The sequence below is a fragment of the Sinocyclocheilus anshuiensis genome, unplaced genomic scaffold, assembly GCF_001515605.1.
Source record: "Sinocyclocheilus anshuiensis isolate Anshui unplaced genomic scaffold, SAMN03320099.WGS_v1.1 scaffold1632, whole genome shotgun sequence".
NCBI lineage: Eukaryota > Metazoa > Chordata > Actinopteri > Cypriniformes > Cyprinidae > Sinocyclocheilus > Sinocyclocheilus anshuiensis.
Genome location: NW_015558674.1, coordinates 118,831 through 127,109, shown reverse-complemented (window position 1 = coordinate 127,109; position 8,279 = coordinate 118,831). Strand labels below are relative to the sequence as shown.

The 8,279-nt window shown below is 37.8% G+C and overlaps 1 protein-coding gene across 1 annotated transcript in view; it reads right to left on the bottom strand.

Moving 5' to 3' along the window:
• gli1 (GLI family zinc finger 1) overlaps positions 1–7,096 on the bottom strand; it is a 53,416-nt gene extending 46,320 nt beyond the window's left edge. The window contains exon 1 of the mRNA XM_016477515.1: positions 6,771–7,096. The gene's annotated coding sequence lies outside the window, so the exon portion shown is untranslated. The remainder of the gene's footprint in view (positions 1–6,770) is intronic.
• Positions 7,097–8,279: the final 1,183 nt, after the last annotated feature.

Sequence of the window (8,279 nt, the reverse complement as noted above, 5' to 3'; positions counted from 1 at the left end):
CTCACACTCACACTCACACTCACACTCTCACACACACACACACACGATAATGTGCTGCAAACGTGTACGGATAGAGACACATTTGGTTTCCACACAATCGATAGGAAGGAATAAGCACTAGAGATCTCTTTAGTGACTCAACTGTTTCTCCTATACTGTAAAAAGGTTTAAAGTTGTAAATAAAACAAAGATCGTTGGAATAAATAATATTTCAAGTTTTTCACGCTTCACCCATTTTGACCCAGAGAGGATTTTCTTTTTGCTAGTTAATGTTGTTGCATTGGACTAAAACTACTAGCTTTGCTCACACAGGTTATAACAACTTCCCACATTTTTTTATTTTGAACATTTTTGTAATTTTGGGGGATTTTTCCCCCCTCCTTGTCACACTTGTGGTGTTCCTGGTCAAAAATGACAGGTCTTTTAAAAATGGCTTATGTATCTCTCATTATGCTGTATTATAACCAAATATTGGATTCAATCTTTTTGTGAACTTGTTTTCTTTCCATTTCAGAACTGATTGGTTGATCTGAGCTTATGCACTTCAGCTTTTGAGTGAAAATTGCCAAAATTAACCACAAATAATGCTTTTTTCACTCAAAATCTGAGGTGCTCAGCTCAGATCAATGAGGCCTAAGTTCAATCAGCTCCAAAAAGAAACACAAAACATGTACTATTTAAAAGAAAAGAAGTTGAAAAAAAGATTAAATCCAAGATTTGGTGGTAATATAGCACAATAAGAGATTTACAAGCAATTTTAAAAGGTTGGTCATTTTTGGGATCTACAGCACAAGAGTTATTTGGCCTTTCTTTGTAATTGTTTGTGAAATTTATACTACCAAATGAGTGAAAACACCTCATTTATTTTTTCAGTGTAAACTAATGGAGAGCTACTGGAGACTTCAGTACCAAACGAGTCAGTAGTTGTCACACAGTAAGCATATAGATTTCATTAATAAAAATTAATGTGGAAAGCAGCTCATTTGATAAGAAACGTGAGTTCATATTGAGATCTGTGAGTTCTGATTTTAAGTCTCCATTTAATCTCATTGCTGTTTCAGAGCAACAAAAACAAAGGACATTAACGTGTTCTCATTTGTGATCTTTCTTTTCTTTGGAACACCAGAATGAAGAAACGATATCCGGAGATGAACTGGACTATTGAAACTTGTAGGGCTGGTTTAAAGTGACTCATTTATTCAGAGGCTAAACGTCATGATGGCATGAAGTGAACAGGGATTGAAGTGAAAGGTAGAATCAGGAGAAATAGGTTGATAAACAGGTCTCGCTGTCTAAATCTCTCCTATATCGACAGACTTTCATTTGCAGAGCATCTCCTCGCCACCAGATCTGCAGATCAGTGATGTGAACATGCCAGCATCTGAAACACTCGTGTTTATAATACGTGGATAGTCTTCATTCATCATGGACAATAGCTGCTTGTAAAGCACAATTGTCCGACCGTTTCGTAACATAATCCAGCTTCTAACTTGAAAGCTACACTGCAATCAGAGCGGATCCTCTCTGAGCTCTCGTCTTTCACCGATGCAAAATCCAGCGAGGGAATCATCTCGACTATGAAAGAGTTATTGACCATTTTATTCAGAGAGATGGAAACCGAACCAGAGAGACAGAGGTGTGGTGAGAGAAAACAATCGTGGTTTAGTGGTCTGTGCCAAGGCTTCATTATTTAAACATTTATACATTTCTGTTCAATCACCTTGCAACATTTTTCCCCTCGAAACCGATGACAGATGATCCCACATTTAATTAAGTCAGCTCAAACTGTGAGAATGACCGCTGAAGAAACGCTTAAACTTGCAAGTGTCTCCTGAAATGGTCATCGGAGGACGCCTGTGACTTGAATATACAAAAATGAACTAAATTGAATAAGATGATTCTGTCATCACCCACATGTCCTTCCAAACCCGTATGACTGTATTTCTTCTGAGGACCACGAAAGGAGACCCTTGGCAGAATGTTCACGCTGCTGTTTCCATGTCTTTTACAGTCAATGGAGCACGAACATGGTGATAAACCTACTTTTATGTTCTAGTACAGAAAGAACATCATACAGGTTTGAAATGACATGAGAGTGAATAAATTATGACAGAATCGTAATTTTGGGCTGAATTACTCCTTTCATGAAGAGAAAGGAGAAAAGAAAGAAGGCAAGACAGAATGAAAGCAAGAAAAAAAAGCACAAAAGATAAAAGACAGAAAGAAGGAAAGCATGAAAGAAAGTAGGACTGCAAGAAAATGCAAGAAAAATAGAAGATCATGCAAGAAAGAGAGAAATACAGAAAGCAAGAAAGATGAAAGACAGAAATGAGTAGGGCTGCTCGATTCTGGCAAAAATCATAATCGCGATTATTTTGGCCAATATTGTAATCACGATTATTTAACACGATTATGAGGGGGCCATATGACCAAAACTTTATACGAGTGATTTATTTAAAGATAGTGATACATATCAAATATATTATTCCTGTAAATAAGGTTGCTATGACATCTACATGGTAGAGACCAGTAGAATTTCAAACAAACAAACAAACAAACAAACAAACAAAAAGTCCTCAAAATTATTGAAAAGAATTAAACTGTCAGTAATAAAAAAGCAAAGGACAAATGCAATAGAATAAAAAGATACAAATGAAACAAACTCTGCTTTAATGTTTTTTATGCAAGTCTCAAACAGCCTACTACAGAAATGAATAATCAAACGTAAAATAAAACAGCATAGTCTTCACTGTAAGAATTAAACTTTCTTTGTTTCTTATTAAAGCTACAGAAGTCCTTCACTCAAGAGCAGTGTGTGATTTTGAATTTGTCTTTTGTTGTTTGATTAATATGAAGCACACAGTCGTAGCAGGAATATTAGGCTGCTGTCACTTTAAGAGCCGCACGGATCCAACTTACCGTTACACACTATTTTCATTCTCAACTCTTTACGTTCATTTATTGCATGACCGACGAAGGTATACATGAATAATCACTAAGCGCCGAATTTTGACACATTTTTGCGTGTATTTGACCGTTTAGGCGCGCACCTTGAGCTAAAAGATGACTTTACAGTCCGTGTTCTGCTCCGTCTCTGAGCGCATATATCTTCCTGAGGAGCAGCGCAAGTTCTCTTTCACGCTTTTAAAAACATGAATAAATATACTTATATAAATCAAGCACGTCCCATTTTGCAAAAGTCACGTTATATGATTTGCACGTGAAATTGGGCTTTTATGGAGGAGCGAAAGGGGGCGGAATGGGGTGCAATAATAGTTTTATCTCGATTATTGTATTTTCATAATCGTTGGAGGCTAAAATCGAAATCGAAACTGTTTTTCGATTAATTGCACAGCCCTAGAAATAAGTAAAGAAAGCAAAATAGTAAGCGAGCAAGAAAGCAAAAAAGACAGAAAAAATAACAAAAAAAGACATAAAAGAATGCACAAAAGCAAGAAAAAGTAAGCAAAAAAGACAGAAAAATGCAAAACGGAAAGCAAGCAAGAAAGAAGGCAAAGAAAGCAAGAAAAACAGAAAGAAGGCAAAAAAAGCAAGCAAGAAAGAAAGAAAGGCGAATAATGCGAATCCAGCAGACACATGCACTGTAAGACTTGAGAAGACGCGCAGCATCAGTCCTGAGCTTTATTCTGTCTCTCTTGTCCTTCATGAATGAAAGAGGGACAGAAAAGAGGATGGAGGAAAAGCCCGAGGAGCATAAAAGAGGGAAAGGGGGTATTTAGCGGGTTTTACCCTCTCTGACTCCTTCCTTCCCTGCTTCGGTCTCTGAGCTCCGGCTCTGTGCCGCTCGGGCCGCTGACTGGACGGATAGCTGCTATTAAAAGTTGATTGTTTCAGGTTCACGGAGTGTGAAAGGGTGTTATTGGGGTCTGCGATCCCCGTGAGGGTGGTCTCCACGCTGCAGAGAGGGAGAGAGGGGGAGGCAAAGGAAAGTGTCACGTGACACGAGTCTTGCTGTGCAGCCCCAAAAAGGAATCTGGCGGAAAAACACACCACTTGTTGCCGCCTGCCTGCCGGGATTCTGCCTTGGCGAGCTTTAGTGAACGCTGTCTCTCACACACTTGGGATTCACAGTAAAACACAGCGAGGAACATCCCACCCACAAATACACACACAACCTATTAAGACTAAACAGAGAAAAAACACGCACTACAGATGCTCATATCCTGTTTCTGTCACAGAATTAAAAAATGTGATGCGACTTTTTAATCACACAATTCTGACTTTTTTTTGTTTTGTTTGTTTGCAATTCTGACTTTTTCTAGTAATTCTAAGAAAAAAACTCAGAATTGCAAGATATAACTCAGAATTGCGAGACTCAGAATTATGAGATATAAACTCAGAATTGTGAGATATAACTCAGAAATGTGAGATATAACTCAGAATTGTGAGATATAAACTCAGAATTGTGATATAAACTCAGAACTGCGAGATATAAACTCAGATTGTGGGATAAAAGATCACAATGACCTTTTTTTATTCTGTGGCAGAAACAGGCTTCCATACATAGGGCTGCACGATTTGGGGGGAAAAACTACAAATTCATTTTTCTGATAAAATGTATCAAATTATTTAAAATCTGATTTAAAAATAAATCCATGTTTGCTGTACTTGCACTTCTCATTACAAGTTTAGGAAGATGTTTTAGTGCATGTTGCAATTTCAAACACACATTATAAGCGGCTTAAACTCAGATACAGAGATGGAGTTTGTGCATTTACTGCAAACCGAGTCGACACTGAAAACACTGGATCACCAGCTGCTCGTGTGCAAATGAACACAGTGCTGTGCTTCACCATGAAACACACAGTGCTTATTGAATCAAATCGCAAAAAACGCACTAAGCCATATCGCAATTTCAGTTTTATTTCGATTAATCCTGCCGCTCTAGTTGCTCCGAAACACCCTTAAAACTCAAGACGTCTCTCATGCAGAAGTGTGAATCACTCTCAGTTGAAGATATTATAGCAGCATAACTACTGAACCATCATTAGACAAGTTCAATCTCTGGATCTCCACCCACAGGTTAGCAAAAGGTGACATACATGCATCGCCTCTTTAGCACTTTCCTGAGTTACATCTCAAGCCGTTGGAAAAACCGACTCAGAGGGAGGTTTCAGGCCAGATCTGCGTGAGTGTGAGTATGCTAACGGAAGCCTTTTGGCAGTAACGCAGGTCCATCAAACACTAATGAGCTCGGGGGGAAGAGGAAGACACCCTACAGAGTCACATCAACCTGGAGTGGATTCACAACCACTCTTCACTGACCTCTACGTGCAACTGTGCTGAAACAAACCGAAAACAGCTTTCAGAAAGCCTCTGTATTGCACATAAAAGCATGACTAACAGTTGACAAGATAACTGAACTGTTGACATGTTAGCAAGCCACAAAAAGCAGAGAATTGATAGAGGCTTCCAGAGGTCAAGCACTGGTCAGAAAAATACTTTAAAAAAAGAAGCTATTCCTAATCACATAATGGACCAGTAACTTATTTTAATTTGTTGTAGACTTCAACAAAAACAACTTTAAGCAACCCTCTTTATGTCAAAATTCAATGTGAAGTGGGCTTTATGGCGTTATGACTTCAGCCCCTAATTACTGATCTATTACGTAGACTCATCTGAGATTTTCACACGGCAATTACACAGATTTGTGAAGATTATATTAGATGTTTGTTTTCCCCCCATTCAAAACTTTCACAGTCTCTCTTTCACCCTTGATCTAACATAATATGTAGTTTGCGTTTAAGAACCCATGACCACAATCAAATGCAGCAGTACAAAATATGTAATCCCCCGTCCAGGACAATTAAAGTCCTATTAATGAAAATGCAAAAATTCTTTGAGGATTATATATAGTTTATTTGGGATTATAATGCTTTTATGTAAAGAATGCTCTAGAAAATTCTTCATATAAAAACATAAATAATACAAAATATACAATATATATATATATATATATATATATAAAGAAAACTTAGTCAATAGGCTTAAAAATAATTAAATATAATTAATGTCGACATGCAGTTTTTTTTTGTGGTGATTTTTACGTCTTTATATGAAGACCTCCCGTCTAAAGACAGTCAGTGTTGTTGTGGGGCTTCAGGTTAGACACATTTGGAAAAGATATTCGGCACTTCAAGTATTTCCCGTTAAAAGAAACAGCTGTTGAGATGCGGCCTTTAGAAGAACAGAACCTCCACACTGGAACTATCACAAACTATCACATCAAACGACAAAATGCATGCAAAAGAGAACCAAAAGAAACATATAAGCATGCAAATAACCACTGTTTACCGCAGCTTGCTTGCTTAGTTAGTTGCAATGTCTGGGTCTGAGATACGACTGCGAGACCACCAGGATACTAAAGCAAAAGTCCCGAGAGACCACCGTCATGCACGCTTCACTAGCAGAAATAATGTGCAAAAATCAATCCAGGACAAAACCAATAGACCATACGTAAAGCAGACGTAAAGCCTTCTTGACATTTGTGCATTTTGCTCTTTAAATGTCCCTGCTTTAGTTGCTTAAATACTCTTGTGTTCATCATTTACTCAAGAGACCCTCAAGAGTCTGTAATAGACACACATGTTTGGATTGTTAATCAATACGCAAACATTAACACTCCAGCACACTTAGACAGCACTGAATAGGATCTTCACATTTACTTATCTGTAAAAGTTCACATCACATTCTTTCTATACATTAAATATAAGTTGCACACTGATTAATACGAAGGAGAAGCGCGTTACCTCTGAAGACTCGCTTCTGCCTTCATCAGTCTGTGTGGCCTCGCGCTGATCCCAGCAAACTCCACTTTTCCCTGGAAAACTTGCGCGAGCGGAGCTGAAAGCCGAGAGCGTCCCGATGGGGGTTCGAGAATTTCCAATAAAGCCCCTCTTTCTCCTCACACACACACACACACACACACACACACACACACAGAGATGCAGATAGGAGCGCTAAACTCTCCTCTTGTGAATATTATTCTCTGCTTCGGGCTCAATCAGCACAAACTCCACAGAAGTTTTCTCTAAAATTGGATTTTAGAAAAGAGATTCCATATTCGGTGCCGCCGGTCCCGTAAACCCAAAGTTGCAGCGGCAGTGCGAGAATGCGAGACCTCCCCCTATCTCTCTCTTTCTCTCTCTCTCTCTCTCTTTCTCTCTCTCTCTCTCTCTCTCTCTCAGACTCCGTGGACCACCCCGAAACAGGAAGTTCACTTTTTGTTTTTCTTGAGGGAAAAAAAGAGAAAGCCCTGCTGGACAGCGTCATTCCTGCAGCATCAGTAACTCCCATAGTAATAATAATAAATGTAAAATTAATAAGCACTGATATTTAGTCTTATATAGAGATGAAAAGGTCTAAAAAGTTCTTATCGCGATTATAGTGACCAAAATGATAACGGTTATCGTATAATCCCGGTATTGTTAAAACGTGCAGGAGATGTTCAAAAAGTATTGACACATAAATCGTTTCACCAAGTTTTATATTTAAAACCAACAAGCAACAAATAAAATTACTTTTTGTTTGCATAAACACTAAAACAATAACATTACCAATGTCTGGATTTTAAATGACCAAATGGAAAGACTGGAGAAGCGTAGCGCCAGACACAAGTGCAACTCAACTAAATACATAGTGAGTGGATCCAAAAATAGCTCAAAGATTAAAAATAAATAAATAAATAAAATCTGCACAAGAGAAATAGGCCAACAAAGCTCATATGAATTTATTGTCCAGAGGCCACAAATAAAGTGCAAAAAAACTTTTTCAGGATCACTGATGAAGGGTTGATCCCGAAAACGTTTTGCACACTTTGCACTTTATTTATGACCTCTGGACAATAAATTCATATGAGCTTTGTTGGATTTTAAATGACAACATGACTGACAACAGTTTATCTAATAACATGTTTGAAACGTTCAAATAAAGCTTTGAAAAAGTTTCTCGTATTTCAGCCTTTAAATAAAGAAAAGGGTTAAGTCAAAATGATAACTGGTTAATAGATGATTATATGTATTTTATCTGCTCCATAAATAATTCTAGATACCTTATCCAAATTGTTTAAATGTGTAGAATCCACGTAAGCTTGTTTTTCATCGACTGTTCAAAATTTACAGCAGGGCATGCAAATTCGGTAATACTAACCGTGAGGAATTTTATCATGATTTATCGTCAAACCGATAATCGTTTCATAATATTTAGGCGAATGTTACCTACAGGCAAAGAGCAATTAAAATAAGCCTTAACATAATTTG